The following is a 23717-nucleotide window of genomic DNA, read 5'->3' on the forward strand; positions in this document are numbered from 1 at the left end:
GGTATTAACTAATTTTTCGGTCACGCCACTTATAATAATAGTGTACCGTTCTAGTAAAATCGGATTTCTCAATCCTGTTTTATTTTTAATATTCCGTTTTTGTGATTACTTTTTTATTTCGTAATCTTAGCTTTAATACCACAATCATTATCAATCATATTAACAAGTTTAGGAGCACCTATTTGTTTACGATGCCATTGTAATTTTCAACGCGTAGGATTTACATAAGTTCGCGTATATTAGTTAATCGAAGCGCACAATTCTAAACGATACATCGAAATCTTTCGTATCGATAATTCCTTAAACGTAATTAAAATTCAAATACTATGCTCTACGGTGACCTTTTCGACCGAATGTACGCGCGAAGTTTAAATTCGATCCGGACTGATTATCGCGTGACGCGTCGCGGTTGTTTCAGCGTCTCCGCGAAAACAGTACGTTCGAACTAAACTCAGATACCGACGTGCTCCTTGTTCACGATCCGCTTTAGACGCCGTGGAAACCGGGGAAAGCCAACACCTCGTTGATAGAACGAGACAATCGTAGAAAAACAGAGACACCGCGACGCCTCCAAGGTGTATACACAGATGCACACGCGTGCACGGGCGCGAAACTACATTATGATTTAATTAAAACCAAACCCCACGGTTGGCGCGCGCGAGCACGGTAACTCGAATACAACGACGGTGGATGGAGAGGGAGGTGATGTCGGGGGTGAACCTCGGCCTCGTTTTCATTTATAAAGCCGACCAAGGTTTGCGGATGCAGAATTGTCGACAAATTAGCGAACCTCTATCCCTTGTCGCGCCTCTCCGTCCCCCTCCTGTTTCCTGTCCGCGATCCACCCAGCGGCTCCGCGACTTGATAAACTTCTCAATTATCAGAATTAATTAAATTTGTTAGCCGATGTTACGCCGGTTTTGCCGTCACTCGTCCGCTAAGCGCTCGGATTAACGACGAAAAAAAAAACCACCGCCGGCCGGATGTAAAAACAAATATAAATTTCGGTAACGGTAATTCCGGCTAAGCGAGTCCGACCAGCCGCTGTACCATTGAATTACGAACAGCCGAACGCGGCCGGGGCTGTCTCTATGCGGACGATAGTCGCGGTAATTAAATGGCCGTGTCGTTTAACTCGCGGAAACCAGCAGCCATTCTAGTAGACCAGCGGTTTATAGGAAATGTTTTTTTTTCCGTACCAAGTCGAAAAAAAGTATGGGATTCTGAATTTAGAGAGCAGTTAATACTCGGTAAACTGTTTAACAAGACTCCTTTTTGCCCCCTTTGTCGTGGATAAGTGCCGATAAATAAAAACGAGTAGAATATTTTTTTTTTAAGCACTACATTCTATAAAAGTTTCATTAAAATCTGTTATACGTTTGGAAAATAATAAATTTCTGTCGATAAATTGGAAACCAGTGTTCGCATTGGCCAGCATTTTTCTCGCGAACGGTATGTATGCGAAAAAAACGAAGGAGGGAAAAGTTTTAATTCTCCTTCAGAATTCTCCGTCCATTTATTGCCTTACATGACAAAATCGATGGTTCACGCTTCGTTGTATGTTCTTTTGTGAGAACTGGTCACTAAAAAATTACTCTTCGACTGGTGCCGTGACATCGCAAAGGCACTAGAAAAGTAACTAAAAAACGTTCTATGAACAAAAATTCTGTTCGTCTTACTGTCGAATTATGAATGATTAAAGAAAATGTTAAAAATTGAGCTTTGTTTATGGATACGTAAGTGTCCGTGAAGGCGTTCAACTTATTAAACGATATTCGTGAATTGCAATGGCAGCGTGCACTGTGATAAAATACAATCATTTTTCATAATGTTCCTGCAATTTGAATAGAATTCGTTTGGCGATTATACGCCTATAAACGTTTCGCCGACGATAATAAACGAGACAAAGCTGGGAAAGACGTAGACAATACGCCGGAATTCGACGATGACAATAGCCGTCGGTTTAATGTTGGCGTTTATTCTTTGTAAAAAGTGGCTTGCATTTTGTCGGGTACTTTACTCAATTTTAACGCTCGACATTAATGCGCTATCGCGTTTTCAATGTGGACGCGCGCATGTCTCGATGCATATTCAGTTTTATAATGCATTACGAAACGCGATACGTGCTATCTGCAGATCTGTACAGGATGTAATATCATCGATGGTATATCAAATAACGAATAAAATAATTTTGACAATCGATTAATTAATTGATAATGTTTTAGCTTAACGTGTATATATTTTGAGATCAAACGTTGGTATCATTCAATTCTCTGTAACGACGATGAGGTTCAATTTTCGTAGGATTATCCTTTTCCAGCTAATCATTTATTGTACCGTTCAGAAATTTGTGATTAAATTCGGAATAATTATTTTACGTGTTACGATTGCGTCAGCAATTTTCGTTTAATAGGGGATGACCCAATGAAAAGTATTTTGGTTCATTTTTCACGTAAAATCTGATCAAATTAAATGTTCTTACTCTTTTGAAACGATCTGAAGGATAACTCGATTGTCTTGTAATGGAATGATATACCTTTTTGTTTGCATTTGATTAAAAAAAAAGTTTGTTCTTTTTCTACGTAGGATAAGAATCTGTAAATAGATATATAGGTTTCAAGGTTACCCTTCAAATTCCCTTAAAAGCGTTCAACAAATAAAAAATAAATTAAGTAGTTGCATATTCCCCTTGAAACTACGTAACTTTTGTATTAAACATTTTTGCCGAGAATGTATTGTTTTCGAGATATTTAGATTTAAAGATTTCAAATGAACACCCTCTACAGTAATGATTCTTAAAATGAACATCGCTTCGGGGTTGTTCATCTTTCGTGCAACGGAGGCGAAATTCAACACCATCAGACATTTATACACGATATTGTTGAGTTTTATAGTCGCCTTTATCTTTCGCAATCAACTTATCAGTTGGAAGGGATAGAAATGTACAACTTACGAATCACATTTGGGTTTCATTTTATCGTATCGTTTTTTAAACATCTCCAAGGGGGATTCCCCCAATTGGGAGGGATAGAAATGTTCATTTTGAGAATCATTACTGTATCGTCTCTGGTACTCCAACTCGTATCGTTTGTTAAACGTCTCTAAGGGGGATTCCCCCAATTGGGAAAGACAGAAACGTTCGATTTAGGAATCACGTGTACATTTTAAGAATCATTACCATACGTATTACTTTCGTCGACTGTAATCAACGCTAGAACAAAAGAGGTAAAATAGAAGCACATAGAGGTTTCTGAAATGACCTAATAAATCCATCCCTGGAGCGGTCTCGCATATTTCAGGCACCGCGTAGAGCGAGCAAAGCATCAAAGAACTAGGAAACATTTAATCTTTTCATCCGCTAATTACCAATCCCTTTCAGCGTAAACTTTTGTCAATAGAAGTAAAAAGCGCGAGCGGAAGGTCGCATTTAATAGCAAGAGATAAATCCACGAGCGGTCAGGGCGGACGTTAATGTCCCGACGGGGTTGTATTTTCCGTGCGAAACGGCCGCGTGTTCTCGGTGCATTTCCAATTATCATTATCTCCTCCTTCGTTTGGACGGCCACGACACCGGCCGAGGTAGAACGTCGCGCGTCGCTCGTCGTGGCGTACGTTTTGGCATCCCATTTGTTTAACTTTTTCGGTCGCTCGTATTTTACACGCGGCCGTGACGCGTTCCCCGGACCGAACCCTTCCTCTTCGAACCGCCGTCCTCCCACGGTCCACCCTCTGACGCCCGACATCGCGACTACTTTTTCCTCCTCTTGGACGAAAATTACAGTTTCCACGGAGTTTCGTCGTTAAGTACAGCCTGCACATCCGCGTTATAATGTCGGCGGCCTGTGTCCCCAACTGACGGAACTTACGGCTCCGGTAATACGTTTTCCATTACTACTGGACGAGGCTCGTGAAATGCTCGATTTAACTTCGACCCCTAACTAGAACGGTTACGAACAAAAAAGGATCGCGCTCCACCTACCCCGAAGCCACCTGACCGCAGGTTCTGGCTCTTTCACGTAGGCGAAATTGTGATTTTTTAATTACACCAACCCTGGAGAGATCAACAGAGGTACACGTAGGTTGGAATTCAAATAATAATAATTTAAAATATCATTAGAATTGTTAAATACAGCGAGTGTGATTTGAATTTACCGCCTGTCCGCGACGGAAGTATTCCGTGTTTTTCTTTTCTTTAAGTTGGCCTATGCGTTCTCGTACAAGCAGCAGTTGCGTTACATGGTTGAAAGAACAAAGGTTTCAGAAAGACAAGTTAGTTTTAGTTGCTTCGTAACAGTAATATAATAAGTAAACGCGTGTTAAACAACTCTTGCTTCCGCACTCACCAGCAGAGGACTACGGTTTCTCACAACTACTCAACCGACCCATTCCTATACAGTGTTCGGCGTCTATATATCAATAATTTAAAGGGCGATTCTAAAGGCCAAAATAAGACGAAAATCAAAAATAGTAATTTGTTAATTGAGGCTTCGTTTAAAAGTTATTAACATTTAAAAATCAGCCTGTAATAAGACGTTAATAAAGACGTTAAAACATCGACAGTAATTGACGTCAATTCGAGTATCAACGAAAATTTAAACTAATAAATGCCGAAATCGTATTAAAAAACGTAAATGTATAAGCATTGTTTTATTACATTTTGTGTACTGTGTTTGGTTGGCCAAGTTTTTTGAAGACCTCAAACATTTTCAACTCTTTTCGAGAATCCCGGGCATTTTCGACGCTTTTTGGAATCCCTATATGTTAAAAAATCCTGAAATTGTTCGGGATCATGTCCGGATTACAGAAAAAAAATTTCCGTCCCGTTTCGAGAATCTGGTTCCCGGAATTTTCGAATTTTGACACATTTCTAGTAGATTGTTACTGGCGTTGTTCCGACCACATAGAGCATTTGCAGTCAAGTTATAATAGTATCACTTCTCCACACTCAAAGGGTTAAGTTATTATAATACTATCGGATGAAGCAATCAGGTTTCTGTTAGTCAAACGGCTGACTTTCAGAGTACTCGAGCTTTAATCAGTTTCATGAGACATTGTGTTCGGATTGCATAATTCTAAGGTTCTAGCATATATTCAGGGTTATTGCACTACTGTTTTTCTGTTCAATGATGGAATGGTCTGTACAAAACAACGTGTCTTACTTTTAAGTGAACTTTGCTGAATGTTTCTTTTGTTGTATAAATGGTGTCAGTTTTTATCGATTCACACTGTTTTTTTGGTACATTCTATCCCATAAGTTTTCAATAGGATTCGATAGGCTATTGTAGAAGAAGTTCTGAAAAGTTTCTATAATAACATAACAGGAACACTTGAACGATCTGTATTTTGTGCTTCTTATATAACGTTTTAAATATAGTGAAATATTTATAGCAAGTGTACATAATCAGGTTAACACGTTGGCTCCTAATGAAGTTTGATCAGAAAATTGATTTTTCGATATTAAATACGGATAATTCTAGCGCTCGTTAATATTATAAGGAAACTATGATCCAGGAAATTATTAATAAAAAGTACACGTGTCTGAAAATGAGAAATCTCGTTTTCGATCATCGACGTGTATTTTCATGAAAACGAGATATTCTCTTTCCGCTTGCCAAGGAATTAATTGATTCGTTATACAAATTTAACGATTCCCATTTTCTCTATTGAATTTCTTCGTCAAATAGATTAATAAACGATACAAGTTCATAGACAAGAAGATTTTAAAGACTTGAATAAGCTATAGCTCTTTGTCAAAATTGACGATAGAAACAATTAATATAAAAAAAATTTAATTCCTTCGATAATACGAAAAAACCGATTACAAATTTCTGTATGCGTATGCATGTTGTTCTCTGTTTTGCTTTATATCTGAGGAATAGTTTACCAGAAAATCATTGAATTTGGAAAACTAACTTTTACATAGGTAGCATCGATATTGTCAAATTTTGGGGGAAAATAGTTTTAACAGTAAAGAATTAGTACTCACTGGACCAGAATTTTTTGTTCAAACGTTTTGGCTATTAAGAACAAGAAAATTTATTACGTGTTAAAGTAATGCTCGACCTTATCGATGCCAGAAAAGTTCTGCAGCAACGTTGCCAACCTTTTTCCGACTACAGATCATTCTTATTAACTGTTTAGTGCAATTGTAATACACCAAGTTAAATTCCTCGTCTGCGAAGTTTCACGAGTCCTTTCAATCTGCAACGCATAATGTTAGTGAAGAGTTACCAGTGCTCTTGAAACTGTCGCGTACCGGGACGAATCTGTAGACAAGCAAACTTATGCGCCAGGCGGATCAGGTATGTTTACGTGTTTTTGTCGTTAGAAGCTGCCAACATGCATAATATCAAGACAATTTCAAGATTGGATGAACTTATTTGGTATTATTTTTTTACATATAGCAAATAGGGAAACGTGATAACTTATGGAGAAAATTTGGAGTATAATCATCCCCGGAATTACGTTCTGAAGCTATCTATTTAAATCAAAGTTTACATAACTTCGAAATGACCAATGAAGTATTACTTCTATATTGTTTACACGCCAAAATTACGAAAGAACTATGTAATACGTCCAGAAGAAAGAAAAAAAATAATTATATATTATAAAAACCCTATTTGGAGACGGCCGTAAAGTAAATAGCCGAAGCAGCATATAAAAAGGGACACGTAATAATGAAATAAAGGTATTTTATTATTTGATAGACACTGATATGAATTTTATACGATCTTCTACTTTACTTCTTTTATTGTGAATTATACAGAAAGTATTTTTTCGATTATAAAGAATAGAATTACGTATAATCAAAGTATGTAAAATTCGTATTCGAAATTAATAAATTGATAATGTACATTCCTTTATATATTATTGTTGTGGCCTACTTAGAAGTTATTTTAGAAGAAATAACAAAATTTAGTATGTATGTTACCTGGTCGTATTCAGTTAGTTTATTCCGAGCGTTTGATACGCGTACCAAGCACTCAAATCGTATCAAACGTTCGGTGTGAATGATGGCGCATCGAACCAAAATAATACGCGTATTAAATGCCTTGCAGTACTGTAATCATTCATGTATTTTAACACTTATCTGGATTATGGTGACCGTCGCGGCTCTACGCAACTTTAAATCAATGATTCAATACACAGGATGTTTCCGGATTGGCGATACGATCCAAAAAGGGACGAATCTACGCGAAACGATAGGACGAAAATGAACGATTTCATTTCGTACGAAGTTTCGTTCCATTCTGAAACGCAGTAGTAAAAAGTTTATAAAATGAAAAATATTTGATTTACTTCTCATCTGGTTTAATATTTATTTCGATTTATATAAAGAGAAAAATGTGATTCACGGCAATAAATGGTTCACGTTGCATGAAAAATGGATTTTAAATTATATTCCCTTGAGCTTCGATTATCCGACTGTTCCCCGTTGAATCGATATGCTATGCTATAACTAGTTTTTATTGCGTTTGTATTCATAAACATTCAATCTCTGAGTCTTTGTCACTGTACTGATAAATAATATCGCGAACGAAAGCGCAGAGTCTCTTGGCTTTGTATCCGAGAACAAACAGTTCGATGAAAACTTTGATATTTCTGATACTGAGTGAAATTGAAAAATCGCGATGGAAGACTGATTCATGTTCTTCGGATATGTTTCATCCGGAAATAAAAAATAAATGTGAATGGTATACTGCACCACGTTACGATACAAAGAGTTGCAATCGTTCTTTCATCGGGACAAACAATTTAAGCTTTTATCCACATATTTCTATTATTTATAAATAATAGGATAATGAACCAGATAATGTTTATAAAACTTTCTAAAATCTGTTGCAGGAGTTAAAAAACCGAGGAATATTTATTGTTTACTATAACAGATACTCAAACTTCCTGTAGAATTATAACGCTGATATTCTTCTTTGATATCAAAGAATCGTACAAAAATATGCATCCCTCGGTTGATTAAATACCCCAGACATTTTAGGGACGTTAAACGTGCTCGAAACAAACGGTTCACGGCTGTGTATTTGTTAACGGAATCCATCCAACTCGTTGGAGGTCTTATATTTCCTTTCGGCGAATACAATTCTAACAATGCACGAAAGTATGGCGCGTTAATTCAAAGTCTCGGCAACTGTGTAATTCAAATTGCCGCAATACATCACGCCGGCGTGACGTTATCCCCGAAATAATATGCTCCTAGCACCTCTTACAGTGCTGTCTAAACACGAGCCTGTTCCTTTGTTCTCCCTTCTTCCGTCGGATTTAATTTGCCCTACGGTCCTTCAACGTTCAACAGCTCTCGGGAATTAAATCCGACCGATTTAATAATTTATCACATTCGCGCGCCGCGCCGTACGTCTTAGCTTTCGCCAAGTATCGTCTATACCTTGCATACGTTTCTGCTTTCACCCTTTTCCGACGATACTTCATAATCCATTTTAAATTATTCACCGTACGTCAATCTCTGAGAAATAAGATCAGATTTTTCTTTAAAGCGGAATTTTCTAGTCGTATTTCTCAAAAACAGAGTCGTAACAATTTAATTTCCTGATCGATTAAGTTATTCGTTGCATTTTAATTTAACGGTCTATTTATATGTCTATTTATGAAGGAGAAAATTCAACCGAATTTATTGAAATTTGTTATACATATTCTTAACGACCGTCACTGATTGACGTGCGATTTTGTTTAAATCAGTTCTTGAAATATTGATAAGATCATTTCAAACAATTCGTGAAAACGTTCGTTTGGGGCCCGTCAAGGTGGTTGTAACCCTTTAAAAACACGATACTAATATCTGCAAAACGGATATATAACACACAGCATTAAAAGAATATAGATAGCTGTCCTGCAATTGCATCTCACGTTTGATTTAGCTTATACGTCAAGCTGTCGGACATTGACCGACAGTGGATCAACATTTTCTATCTTCGTTTGTGATATCCATCTAGCTTACGCTAGAGAACGGTCTGGCAGTAGATAAGCAATTAAAATGTCACGTTTCTTGCCAGACCGACTGTTTCCGACTTCCACGTAATATATAACGTCCAGTAAGAAGTACTGTGCTTCCTCGAGAAGTTGTCTAGCGGGACGGCACAGGGGGCAGAGGAATGCTTCCCTTGCCCCACCTATTCCCACTTTCGTCGTCGTTTCGATCAACAGCGTCAAATTCTGAACTAGAGTGGGGACATATTCACCAATCAAACCCGCATTCTTCTCGCTAGCCAACTTCTCGTGGATACACAGTATGCACCTTGAATTATTATTTGGTCATTTCACGTTAGAGTACAAAACATCAGCATACGTTATATGATGCATAGAATATTTTAATACGATATTAAAATAAGTGATGATAATAAATACGACTCAGATTAATTTCGTAAGCTGCTGGGATACACAAAACTCCGAATAAAGCCTCAAATTGATACGATGGGCTATAGTCTTCCTTTAAAATATTCAGGACGATTACAAGAATATACGAAACATAAAGTATGTTATCGAGAACTCCAAACTCCATGTTTCCTTCCGCCTATTGCGAGCCCCTAATCGCCATAATAAACATGTATCTTTTTATAACACGACGAAAAACAATTTCCATAATGCCAGCGTAATCCAAAATCCAGAAGAATCGAGCCGCGAGCGTGTAGCATCAGCGTTCTCATTTCCATCGTTCCTCCTTTAATCGCATCGTCGCAAATAAAAGACGAACGACTCTGCAGTCGGCAGCTATTGCAACTTTAATCTCCTTTTGTGTTCCTCAGCTGTTGATCCTAGACACCATTCAATTATTCGTGCTCCCCCGTCCCCTTGTGCGGCTTAATTCCGTCGACGCAGCGAGTTTTTCCCGTAACTGTCGGCTAAGGGCCGAGGACGGAACAGGGAATCATCGTTCCAGGCAATCACGCTCCACGGACTTGTGTCGTCGTCTCGACGGGGACTGATCGTGGAACCGTGAAGGTGGAATTTTCTATCACCGTCAGTCATGTCTGCCTAAAGTCGCGTACACAAAGAACCGAGGCGACCAAAGACACGCGTGTCCTTTGGATCTCACAAACTGCACCGCAGAAAAGTGGTGGGGATATCTTAGATTTCGACGTCACGATGTTTCCAAAATGTAATATACGTAATATCGAATGCACTTGACCGAAATGCTGATAATCTTTGGAGTATTCTAACCACAAAGTAGAAATGAAACAATCGTCTTGGAGTTATTTTAAAAGTTTTTATTTGGAGATTCTGTCTAAAATAACGTTACACCTTATATAATTAAGCATTTTCAATTCGCATCTTCTTAATACGTTCAACATCCGGTTCTTATGCATTTTTTCCTCCTCATTTTTTAAACTTAATTTACACATTTTCCAAGGAACCGGTGGGGATGGTTCAGCGAATAATATTGAGGAAAAAAGTAGCGAACATTAACGAAGGTCTACTGTACTTAGGTGTCGCTAGAAACTGACGTCCCTATTAAACAAAATAGGCTGATTGTCAGTATATTGCAGGGAGAAAAAAGAATAATCTGGATTAAGGGTAACGTGGTTATACGAGTAAGTAGAATGTGTACAGCGACGAGTAATCTTGCCTTACGAAGATTGACTGTAATGTCTAACTGAAAACAACTCGCACGAAAAGTCTTTCTCTTCCTCCGCACAATACTTCCATAACAGTATTACGTACGAATATTTTTCACCGTTATTTTCTAGCGTTTTTCGTGGAGTTGGAACACTCATATTTAGACTAATAAGGAGAGTGCAAGACCCTTGGGTCACCAATTTAATAGAAACTTTGCATACTGGTATGGTCACTCTGTTTACGAAAATGTAGCATCGTAGCAACGGGTACTCAATATTTGTTTTTATATTTGCGAATAAAGTTTTTCTGAAACCGAATCACATGCACCATATCACACTTCTTACAAATCTCACGTATGAAGATTTAAAGACCTTGCAAAGTTCACCTCGTCTGTTCCAGGAATTGGCGGGGATGACTCGGCGAACAATATCGAGGGAAAAAGTAGCGAACATTAACGAGGGACTACTGTATTATGCTAAATGTACGGTCGTGAGCGCGAGAACACAGGCAAAACGTTAATGAGTTTAGGGGGGAAAGAAATATTCTGATCGTCTTAGGAAGAACTAGTCGAAATTACGCACGACTGGCGTCGAACAAGGGTGCTCGAGTAGGTGGCGAGTTCTACTCAAATAGGACCACGTATTCGCGTTGGGTGTGTTAGGATGCGGGAGCAAACAGAACGCCAGGCCGACAGCCTCGACCTTTTCGGTTTGCTCGTGGCTCGGTTTGTTTGCTCTCGCTGAGAGTTTCGCACTCTGCCGGGTAAATGTGATTCGGGCTATTCTTTTTCTCCCCTCCCCCTCCTGTCCCCCCATCTCCCGGAATTGCTGGCAGTCGTTTTCGAAACTTCCTCCACGTGTTTCTCTTTTCCATTCGCCCGTTGCCCCCTTCGACTCTCATTTCAAGTCTGACGCGTGATTCCCTCGGCTACGACAACCGACGTTTCGACTTCCGTTCGATTTCCTTCCGCTTTCCCATTTGTAGCTCCTTAAAGCGTGCCAGGACGCGTCCCAGGAACTTTCGGGGCTGTTTGACGGAAATATTTCGATACGGGGGCGCAGGACTGGAATAAATGTCGTTTGGTTGAAGTTTGCGCTTTGTTTCCTTCCGAGTACGTCGATGTTGACGATCGTTGTTTGACGATCGTGGAAGTACGCTCGAGTCGTTGAAGGATAAATATTGGGTTTCAATAGGTTGCCTGAAAACAAACTCCGAGGAAATCTTTCGTACCAAGTCGGAGCTAATTGACGTTTCAACAAATATCACTAGTATTACATCTTGCAATCTTACTATACCTGAAACATGATACCGAGAAAAATGGAAGAATTCTTTGTACTATCTAGTATTTTTGTATATATTAAGAAGCATTGTCATTTCTTGTGATTTCCAACAACAGACAACCAAGATGTCTTTGATTCTAGAAATGATAAACAATTTAAGAGATTCGTACTGGAGAAGGAAATATTTCAACAAACGATACACGGAAGCGAATACAATAGCAGAATCGTCTACGATACACTCAAAGGGAATAATTAAAACGCTTAAGGGAGTAAGAGCGATCTCAACAAAGGCATGTTTGCAGATAAGCGCGTTTTATAATATCTTCACAACAGTACAAGAACCTTTTGTTCAGTTCGTGTTCATGAAAAATGTTTAAAAGGCGTTTTTCTCTAAACGCGTCTTTGTTAAGTTCGTACTTGCTCCTCGAAACGCCTAAATTTTTCTCCATCGAATAAAAAGCTACACGAATATTATGTTGAAAAATTTGTGTCTCGCCGTTTCAGAATTTCTTCTTAGCTCTTGATCCCATTCCAAGTCTTTCCCTTATTCTTCTAGCGATTCGCATGCAACGAAAATATCCTAAAAAAAAACTCTTTTCGCGTCACGGTCCGCTTTCGTATACTTTTTAACCAGCGTTTCACGTGCACCGTTTTGCATAGCTTTCGCAAGTTTTCCTTAACGCGAACTGCGCTCGCTGTTTCCGCGCGCTCTCGTGAAATCGCTGTCGTGCCTCGCATTTTACAAACCTCGTTCGAAAAAGTTCGAGGTAACGAGAATTTCGACCGATCAGACGCAGAAACAGATTAGTTTCGAACGAAACCGCTACTTTGCCAACGCGTTCGTGGAATCTACTCAGACAGGTCGTTTTTCCCCCCAGAAAGAATATTTTCCAATAGCGTGGATGAAAGTTCATTGCCATTTTTCTTGCAATCACGGTTTTCAGGTTATACAAGGGCACTTAGATTTAGAGCCTTCACGATATGGAACAGTAATAGAAAATAAACTGACACGTCCACAGTAATGATTCTTAAAATGAACACATGATTCGTAAGTGGAACATTTCTTTCTAATTGGAAGGACTACCTAAATCATATCTCCGGAACTAATTATGCTACCGATTTGAAACAAAATTCATTTTTAAGAACGTTTTATCTCCTATCCGATAAAAATTAACAAATTTCGACGTAGTTTGTAAATTCTCTGTATGAAGTTAAAATACTAAGTATGCACATTTAGAGTAAAATTATTGAATATTTTTGTATAGATTTAAAAAATGCACGTTTTAAGAAAAAATATGCGATATAAAAGAGAAAGATATCTTACGAATAAACTTCAAAACACAACTTTCTATACATATAATGCAAAAATTAGAAATACGTTGTATACATAAAGGGTGGATAGGTTTAGCGTTAAGAATCATTACTGTAATAAACAGGAGGAATGGCAGAGCGTCCAACATGATTAATAAAAAATAAAAAAATAGTAGAAATAAAGCTAGAATAGCTTGCATAATTCGTAAAGCAAACAGTTTAACAAAATATTAACTGTAATAAGATACAGACTTGCGTGATTTTATGATATAGAAGAAAGCAAGGAATCGTTACAGTTAGTTTCTTAATAATTTAAAACTGTTCCTAACTAATTCCTCGATAAAAAGATATTTCGCGAAATGACCGCGAAATGTCCCGCGTTATCTGTTAAATAGATTAAAACCGCGAATGTTCAGAGGTACGCTGGACTCGAATGGCGGATACAGTAGTACGATATTCGTCATTTTAGATTTCTTAATCATCGTCATCGCCATCAGAAACAACGGGAACGGCGTTCGTTGCACTTTTCCGTTTTATTTCCGACGGCGAGGTCTAGCGTTCGTTTGTATCTGTCAGATGTTTTCATAATCGTTAAAAGTACATCGAGTCGCGCCGACTCTAGGGAAAGACAGGGGTATTCTTTTCATTTAATTCCCGACGCTCGCTAGCTGTTTAATGGATCCGCGGGTACGGCAGCTACGCGAGGGAACGTTGTCCATTAACAAAACTGTCGCGAGATTCGGGGCAACTTCCACCGTGACACATCGCCGTGATATTTCACCGGCGAATTAATTAATGAACGTAGTATTTTATCGCGAGCTCACGAGTCTTGACCCACTCGCAACTGGCGTCGTAATTTGTAAACCAGACGGGGCCATCGCGATAGACATCAAATGTAACAAGTTACGCGCCCGGCGCCGCGGAATCACTGCCAGCTCGCGCTGAAGTGAGAAGTCATTAGAAATCAGACGTCCCGCATCGTGATTTCCGACGAAAATTAACAACTTAACGATGGCGTCCTATTCAGCGTATCGTTACTGCGAAACTCTCGATTTTCCATTCGCCTCGTTACGGTAAACGTCGCGTACAGTAACGAACAAAATTTCACGTACGCGTGGCATTTTAATGTGAATAATATTTAACGCGTCGACTGTCAGATCGAAACCAAGATAAAACAAGACTTTGATTTGACAATTGCAAACTAGAAAACTTAAAATTTCACCGAAATTCGTGAATCCTATTTAAATTTATTTCCTTTGACATTTAAATTTAAGAATTAATTGTTTTCGTTCCATAGTTAAAAATCCTATTACTCATGCATGAATGACTGGGCAATCAAAGAGTTAATTCAATACTTGAGCGTAGAGCGTATTAATATAAAACATGCATTACGTACAATGCTCTGGAACTTCTATGAAAAATATTCAATTTTTATTATTTTGCAGCGCAACTGATTTTCGATTAACTATTGAATGTTTGCTGACTTAATATTTGCCTCTCTCGCCAATTTTATTTTTAAATATGTCCAGATATTTTCTATCGAGATTAAATTTTAAGTTTGAACAGATCAATCTGACATTTTGGAACAGGTTCCGTTTTGCTGTACCTTTTTCTATTGTATATGTGTTGTTGAAAATAAATTAGTGTAATTTATAATCTGTCTATGTATTAATATAATCTATTTTTTAACGAGAATACATAGATGTTAGACTAAGAAAAAATAGAAAAGTCTAATTATAATATCAATACGTTCATAATGGTGTAAATATTGACAATACAAAACAAGTTCGTAAAAGGTCTATTTATTATAATTAATGCAAGTATGTTTAATATGCTATCCTATTTAGTGTTTTCGATTTTCGATTTAATCTTCTTTGGTGCACTAGGTAGTGAACATAAATTTAAAATAACATAATAAAATAGTATGGTAGTATTAAACAGATCAGAAATTTGGTAACGTACAATTACTATCGGCCACGTTAAAGATGAGTAACGTTTTGACACTTTCGTGTCGCGCGCGTGACATTATGACATGCTGTTGTAAATCAGCTGTAAATCAACTTGACGCGGACGAGAGGAAACCGAAAATGAAACCAGAATTGTCCGCGACTAGACACCATCCTGTTCACACTGTCCAGAATCGAACCACCTGCTGCAGACATATACAATACATCAAGCTGGGAAGTTTAGAATTACCTACATATATATCCTTCTTACATTTCACATTGTTCCATTAAATTAATTCTATATCACGCAGTTTTGAGTTTAATATTTACCGATTGAAATGTTATATTCTCACTTTTCACAATAGGGAATAAAATCTCACAGAATTCATATAAACATTACTTTGTAGTCCCTATTATAATAAAATTAGACAGTTTCCCCAACATATGATACTGCATTAACGATCATCTAACTTGAAAGTTTCCTCTCGGGCTGTCATTTGTTCGATAATCGTTCGTGTCATACTTGTGATGGCAGAACACTGTTTTTAGGTTACTCTATCGAAGGATTGCTATGATGAAAAGGAAGAAACGACCGAAGTCTCAAGTGCCCGTCAAAGGGAAGAAGCAAATCGACGAAGATTCCTGGCGTGCAGCGTTAGAGGATATTTCGATCAATGACGATAATTGGTGGTGTATCACGACAATGATGGTCGAAACGGTCACCGAGCATTCAAAGTGCGTGTCTCTCTTCAACATTGCCGCCGAAGAGGGCACTCGAAAGGCCATTTACTCTCTCAGTTATCAGAAAATGCTGTCCGCCGTGAGGGTGTTGTCAAAGCATGACTTGAATAAGTGTCCGACAGTTCAGGGCGTTTGTCATTATGCGAGCAAGGTGTTGAGTGAGGACAAAGGCACGCTGCCAACCTGGCTGATAGCACGAATCATTAAGTTTTTGATATATCGAGCCAAGGAAGACACTATCGGCATAGTGAAGAGGCTAGCTGACCTGGAACGTGAAGTAGACGAAGAGTATCAGATTATGCAGACCGTAGCTGATTGGGGTAGGTGCTTGGTACACGTGAGGCTAATGAGATTACTGTTTTAATGGATTCAACTATAGCAGTTAAATTTAGGATATTACAAATGGATCCACTCGCTTGTCTATGTGTTTATCTTATGGTCACGTTAATATCTTGAAATATCCCTTATTTTCATTTACTAGGCGCACAAAAATACGATAAGACTAAAGTTTAAATATATTGAACTGTAGCAAAAGAATTTTTTTTTAGCATTTTTTAATGCGTAGTTGTTTTGTTACTGTTAACGTGCAAAGTAAATGATGCGATTGATATATCCAATAATAACCAAGAACCTAACAAGTGGAGGGGATTAGGTGGATTCCCCTCATCCCTTGAAATCATCTTTTCGTCTCTTAATAGTACATATTGTTTCTTAACACATTATAAATATTATAAGTACGCTGCGGATATTTATATGCTTTGTAGGAGGGTTTCTCAACCTCTAAATATAATAATTCTTATCTTATGTATTTCTCATATTTTTGCATGTTAAATACATTCTGCAGCTGTTTGAGAATTAAAATTTCCCATAAATGCACAAATATCCACAGTCTAATTATAAGAGTAAATTGAGAACTCGAAAATGACAGAACGTATTTTCCCTCTGCTAATTTCTAATATACAAACAACTGGTTAAAGAGATTTCAAAAATTTGTATGTTCTTGGTTGGTAATTATTATCATATAATGTGGCATGTTTTCCTACAATAATAAGACTATGAAATTTGTGTAGCCAGCACTTCGATTATCAATACTATATAGTATGAATTCGATAGGACAACCGAGGTCTAAGGGGTTCGACGCAGAAAAATTCAATAACAAAGCGAATACAAGACTGCGAAAATGCAACGAGGAGTGGCGGGATGCCATCTACGTGGACGACGCGCCATTGAATGGGCCGAATCTCTTCATAATTCTCTCTGGCTTTCACGATCCGGATCTGCCGGAGCATTTAATAAGTGCTGGGGTGCCATTGTCGTTCATACTTCCAATCAAACGATCGAACAAAGAGCTCGATCGCCTAGCGCAGTACGAAACGGCACGGAAAGAACCTTTAGAAATCCGTAGTCTACTTCATTTCGAAAGCTACGAGAGCAGTGGTTTTGACTTGTTCAAGTTCTGGTCGACGATCGAAACACGGGTAATGAATCCACAAGCGTATCCAGTTCTGTGCGACGTCGCGTTCGTCACTTTTCGTCCCCCAAAGTTGCCAAAGGTTTACGACGACGACGAATACGAGAGTCTTCTGAAGGACATGTATGACAGAGTGTCATATTTTCTATACGATCTCTACGATCTTCATCGACAGCATACTAATTATTTGAGAGCCATGAGGATAGAGGAGAATATCGTCGATCGTAGCGAGGAGAAGCATGACACTAACGCTTACGAGACTTTTTTGGACGCTGTACCTCAGGAATGCGTTTCCGTACCAGTGATAATGTTTGCTATGCTGGTGCAGATCGAGGCGAACGAGCAAGCCTCGAACGAGGAATCTGTTGATGAGAAAGGCGATGCAAATACCGTTCAGAGGGTAAGTTCTTAGTTTTCACGCGTTTATAGTTGGGACGTTTACAAGGCGTTCGACAACAGGTGTTTGGAAATTGAAGGGATAATTAATTGTCGAAAATAGCCTGTTTCAAACGTTCTGCCTTGTATAATTTATTTTTTCTTCATTATCCCAATCGCGTTACATTTTATTCGCAACGTTTTACCACCTTTAACAGACAAACGCAGTCGTGGAAACGAAACCTGAAAACACGAAGCAGTCGCTTGTTTCGTTCGTCGAGGAAAAATTAAAGGCTCTTAACGTGAAATTCGATCTCGATGAAGAACATAATGCCAACGAAAAGGAACCAACGGTAACCGACATTGAATTAATTCTCCGCGAAGATATTCTGAACGAAACCATCCGTCTTCTCGATGACTCTGCAAACTTTCACGTCCCGAGTAGATCCGACTTGATCGACAACATCCTGCTCGTCTTTTGGCATCCAAATATCACGAGTTTACATTCGAAGCACGAAATCTCGGAAACGAAGCTCGAAGAGTACTCTCGTCATATCGATAAAACTCGATGCTACTTCGACGTTAAGATGAGCAACGAAGAAGTCGGACACTATTTGCATATCCTAATGTTTGACAAGATGGTATTCGGGAAGTCTCGACGACAGGACGATACGTCGAAAGACACGAACGAAATAGGACCAGAGAACTCGATGAATTTCCAAAGTTCCTTACACTCGATGAAACTTAGCAAATCGGCACCCAGCCTGAGCTCGAAATTCGATCTGGAAATAAATTTTCACAGCGACGGTAACATTGATTACGGCAAATTTCTGCCAACGCTCGTCGATTGTTCTCCCCTGTTTGATCTGATAGATCCCAGAGAACTGTTAATACCAGGCTATTTGAAAGAGAATCTCTTCGACGCGAGATGCAAGAAAGGATTGAATCTCGACGAATTCGATGACGTTGAGCCGTTAACGAAATCCATTTTTCTTCAGTCCCTTCATCGGTGTCTCCTTTCGTTCGACAATTTGAAAATTCGGTATTTCGAGCCCACGGACTCCGTGTTGCTGTGCTTCGAAAACCAGTGGAAAGTTAATGGGGTGGACGAGGAGGAAAGAATTTCCAGCATTCGAACGCCTGTCCGACTTCGTGACTTTTGCGAATACGTCGTGGCCGAAGAAGAGGATTGGCTTAGACGGGAAGAAGAGATCTACAGATTGCAGACAAGCGAGTCGATGGGAAGATTGATGAAGAAGGTCGTGGAGATACACGACGAGACGTTGCTATTTCGCGACGAAGACTTCATTTTACCATGGTCTCTCAAAGCTGGAGACCTTCAGAACGACGGACTTGTTACGGGGGAAAGACATCTCGACGCGGGTGAGACGATGTAACTATATTCTGCAGTTGGCTGATAAAATTATTCACAACGCCATTAATATAGACACCCACTACGAGATACTTCGTTATTTTATTTTTCTTCTTCAAAACAACGCATATTCGTTTTTATTCTTCTCCAGCGGATCTGCTATCGATTATTTCTATGTAATTTCTACGTAGTCTAGTGGTTGGTTCAGAAATTTACCAAATGTTTTTTATCCTGGCAATAACTTGAAAAATAATTTTCGCGTCTTGACGATAAAATTGTTAGCAATTGCAGAGAAAATGAAATTCGAGATATTTTAACAGGATACTATACAGACGATAGTCGAGGACTCACATTCAATAAAGAGTGTAAAAGATTACGTGACATTTCATAGTTTAGAACCCTCCGTCGCTCTACTTTTACCTTAATACCATGTTCTTATTGCACATAAAATTTATTAAAGGATTTGAACGCCTATCGGAATTACATTGTTACCTTGCATTTCCTGTATTCCACGATTCGCAAAGTATCCAATACTATTCGATATTTATACGATATTAAATCTATGTGTTGAGAAAAATTCGTTTAAATTTTATTTACAATAGAAAATGTATTTATTCGTAAAAAAATTAACGATAGAAAAAATTTATTTCGAATTAAATATTGTGATTGAACGTGCAAAGAAGTATTGGGAAATTGCAAACAAAAGAGATTAACAGAGAATTTGGGTAATTCGAGGTAAAGCGAGTAGAATTTGATTTTTACCCGTAGGTACACATTCTCCTTCCACCGGCGAGGAGACAACGGAACGTTCAAAGAAGGGTAAAGAGAAAAAAAGAAAGGCTACGAAAAAGGGAAAACAAAAAGGGAAGAAGCCCGCTGTTGACGAGGAGTCTACCTCGACCGCAAAAAAGGGCCCATCTTTTCACGACGGTGAAACGGAGGTGACTTATGAGTTCATAGGCTATGACCTCGGCAAACAACGCGTACATGTAACCAATCGTAAGAAAACCTTCTTCTCGGACGATGGTACTCTGGTAAGGGTAGAGGTGGACGACTGGCTATACAAAAATAAGGATTTACGCATCACGGTTACCCTTCGAGGCTACAGTTTACGATTGTTCCACGGAATTGATGTTCCAGAGTCTTCTACGGCGTTTCATTTAACGAGTTCAAGGGGAATCATCCTTGCCTTCCAGAAACTCCTTAAGTCAGAAGGTAATGTTATTCAGCTCCGTTAAATTTCGAATGTTTGTTCGATTTAACAACACGATGTTCGTGGAAGCGAGCAACTCGCTCCTATTCGCGATTTATAATTTTTATTATTACAAGTAGTTTTGCTTCTTTTTTTATTTTAATAGACACTTTACATTCTTGTAACATCGAATTGGGTATTTTGTTAATTTATTTTTTTTTTATTTGGTTGAATAATAAAATCTATCTTTGTGTTTAAATTTATTTACAATCGTCAATGCTTCAGTGCATAGTGTCCAACGGTTCAAGTTAGATATTTGATATGTACGTATAAATACAATCGAAAAGTCGTGTATTCCAACAAGATTGGTTTTAGAGCCCACGCGAATCGAAAAACTTTTGGCCCTTTTAACTTATTGACTACGGACTCTGTACACCAATTTACATTCGAAATTTTGTTTAAATTCATTATTTTTAACCTATTTCGCCTTCTAGATGTTACATTTATAGTATATAGCAACCATAACGTTATCATTTGCCTGAAAACAATTTTTATTTAAACTACTGACACGCGTAACACAGGCGATACTGTATTTTTGTATTACGTACGTTATTTACGCGAGATAAATTGTAAAATAAAGAAGATTTATCGTATGCGTAAATAGAGATAAATGAAACACAAATACCGTTTTGTTTGATGCATAAAATATTATGATATAAGTAATCAAATAACGACTATGATTTGATAGCTGACTTTTTTCGACTTAATACAGTAGACAGAGTTTTACTTTTAGTCTTAAAAAATTTTTAGTCCTTTCAGTGGGTAGTGAACGTTCCTACAATTTTGAATTATTTTTCTCTAAAATTTTGCGCGTTTAGATACAACGAATTCTTTGAAGAACTATTGGTCGGACAGCAGTATCGAGTTTCGTGCTTCTTGGCCGACAGGATTATTGATAGAACCGATCATCGGCGACAGTAAAGAGAATCCGTTTTACATTCGTCAATCGTACATTCCAAAGGGTTGTAACAGCACCAACGAAGTCAGCGAAGTTTGTCGAAAGTTTCTGAGAAATGGAACCATTTTGAAGTACCTCGACAACGGCAAGATTATCGTTCTTCGCCCTAACGGAGATATCGTGACTTGCATAACTTTTGAGAAGCTTCGTATAAACGAAGACGAGAGGTCTGTCGAAGAAACTTACTTTGCGAAAGGTACTGTGATTCTTTAGAAATTTATTCTTAAACAAAGGGAGACGCTGAGTATTATTATCAAAGTAATCATAGTTTTAAAAAACATTTACGTATTTGTAAATAAATATGAGATCCTTTTAAGATTTCAAAATTATTTTTAGTTGTTCTTATATGAAGTAACAATGATCGAGAATTAGATTGTTTTATATTTTTCTTTTTTAAATTTTGTTGCAACTTTATCGGTAAATATGAACAAAGAAATATTCCGACGCGTTCCAACACGGGAAGTGAACAAAATGAATACGCTAAAGGGTTTCTTCGAAATAAAATTTCCGAATTCTCAAAGTCTAAGCACACGAGAAAAGATGCGATTGTTATTAAAAAAAATGCTGAAGGAACGTAATAGAAAGCAAAAATATTTGTAGATTGAAACGAACTCGTTAAATCTGTGTGGGTATGTGCGCGTTTCGTTTTCAAAGGCGACAGACCAAGCAGAGGATCGAAGCTTCCGTCTAAAAGTAAAAGGAAACCGACGAGGTCCTCGAAGTCTCAATTGCCTGGAGTGGTCGAGCAAAATCCTGGGCTCGCACAGCAGGATTCAACGACGGTGAATCAAGTGACCGTTAAATTTCGTTTTGACCGTGGCACCAGAATGATCTGATTAAATAAGTAAAGAATTTAGGTTTTCGAGAACTCTTAACACATCCACGTTTCCTCGTTTACACTCAATTTACTTTAAAATTATTTAAGCACTGTAAAAGGCAAAATTCCACTGGCTGTTTTTCGTTTTTTAAAAGAAGTCATAACTAATTTTAAAATTAATTCCATATTCTCTAAATTAAGGATATAACTTCTAAACGTTCATAAGTATTCTTCACGATGTTGTTCTTCATAGTATTCGAAGAGAATAGAATATAATTACAGAGTGTTTCAATTTCCATACGTTTAGTGTGATTATAGTAAGCACAGGTTGATTTTTGAATAAGCAAACATTTTCTTTCTTCTTAACTTATCGTGAAATAGTATATTTAATTAGAAACACAAATCAATTATTTTCATAGAACATAGCATTCGATTTTTTTCACCAATTTGTACACGACTGGCGATTGTTAATTTGTTATGATTGTTGGTTATGAAAAAGATCTCTATAGGAGAACACGATGATATTTTATGAAGACTTGTATTGTGTAATAAGGGAAAACTAAGGTTAGAAAACAAGTTAAAGAATCACTTCTAAAGGCGTTCATGTCGCCTGTCTTGTTAACTGTTGGGAGATTATAGTTCCAATGATAATCAGTATTCAGTGACTCGATGCAGTACTGCCTCTCTTCTTGAGATAAAATCAGGACCAGCAAATCTCTCGTAGAGAGGTTTGGTGAATGAGATACAACACCGTGATTGAGCGAGGTATAGTAATAGCGACCAAGTCCGGTGTATCCTATTATGGGTAGCTTGAAATTCGATCCCATGAAGCATCAAAGCAATACCGAATGTGCATTTGTATGTCAAAACGAATGAGAATTCAAGCATTTTACAATTTTTTATATGAATAGATGAATGATACCAAAATACGACCTTATTCAGCTTATTTTTAATTATGCTTTTTACGAATTCTACACTTTGCAAATCTAAACGATACGCAATAGAAAAATCTGTTTCTTTTTAACATAGCAGTTAATATAAAATGCTATCTTAAATGCATTGGCGGTGACAAAATTCAAGTAATAGTTACTTTAGTACACGTTTGTTAAAGGAATGCATGTTATTTTAGAACACTAAGAACTAAAGAATACAAACAAACATTTTAGTATACTATTCGTAAGAAACTTGTAAAAAGCCTATTAGTGGAGCATTCAATGGTCGATCCAAAAGTGTATGTACATATAGGAATAGATGTATGGTCGAGTACTTGTGAGAAAGCGTAGCCCTCTGCTGGCGAGTGCAAGAGTCTTGATGACTGGTATCACCAGACTTGGCAAACAAATTCCAAATTATACGTTCTACTATTATAACATGAAACATAATATGATGAATATGACGTGTTGACTTCTCCATGTAATTTACACACAAAATTGTACTAGCACTTGTTCTCCGCTTTCTGGCTGTTGGATTTATTCAATCCCATAAGATAAGATAAGCACAATGGCGAAACGGAGCTCTAGGTCGTTTGGTATTCCCCGCAAAGTTTATGATCCACTACTTGAATCGGCAATTACTTATGATTCAACTCAGTAGTACTGAAAATCCCAACG

This window comes from Colletes latitarsis, chromosome 1, assembly GCF_051014445.1.
Source record: "Colletes latitarsis isolate SP2378_abdomen chromosome 1, iyColLati1, whole genome shotgun sequence".
NCBI classification, from domain to species: Eukaryota; Metazoa; Arthropoda; class Insecta; order Hymenoptera; family Colletidae; genus Colletes; species Colletes latitarsis.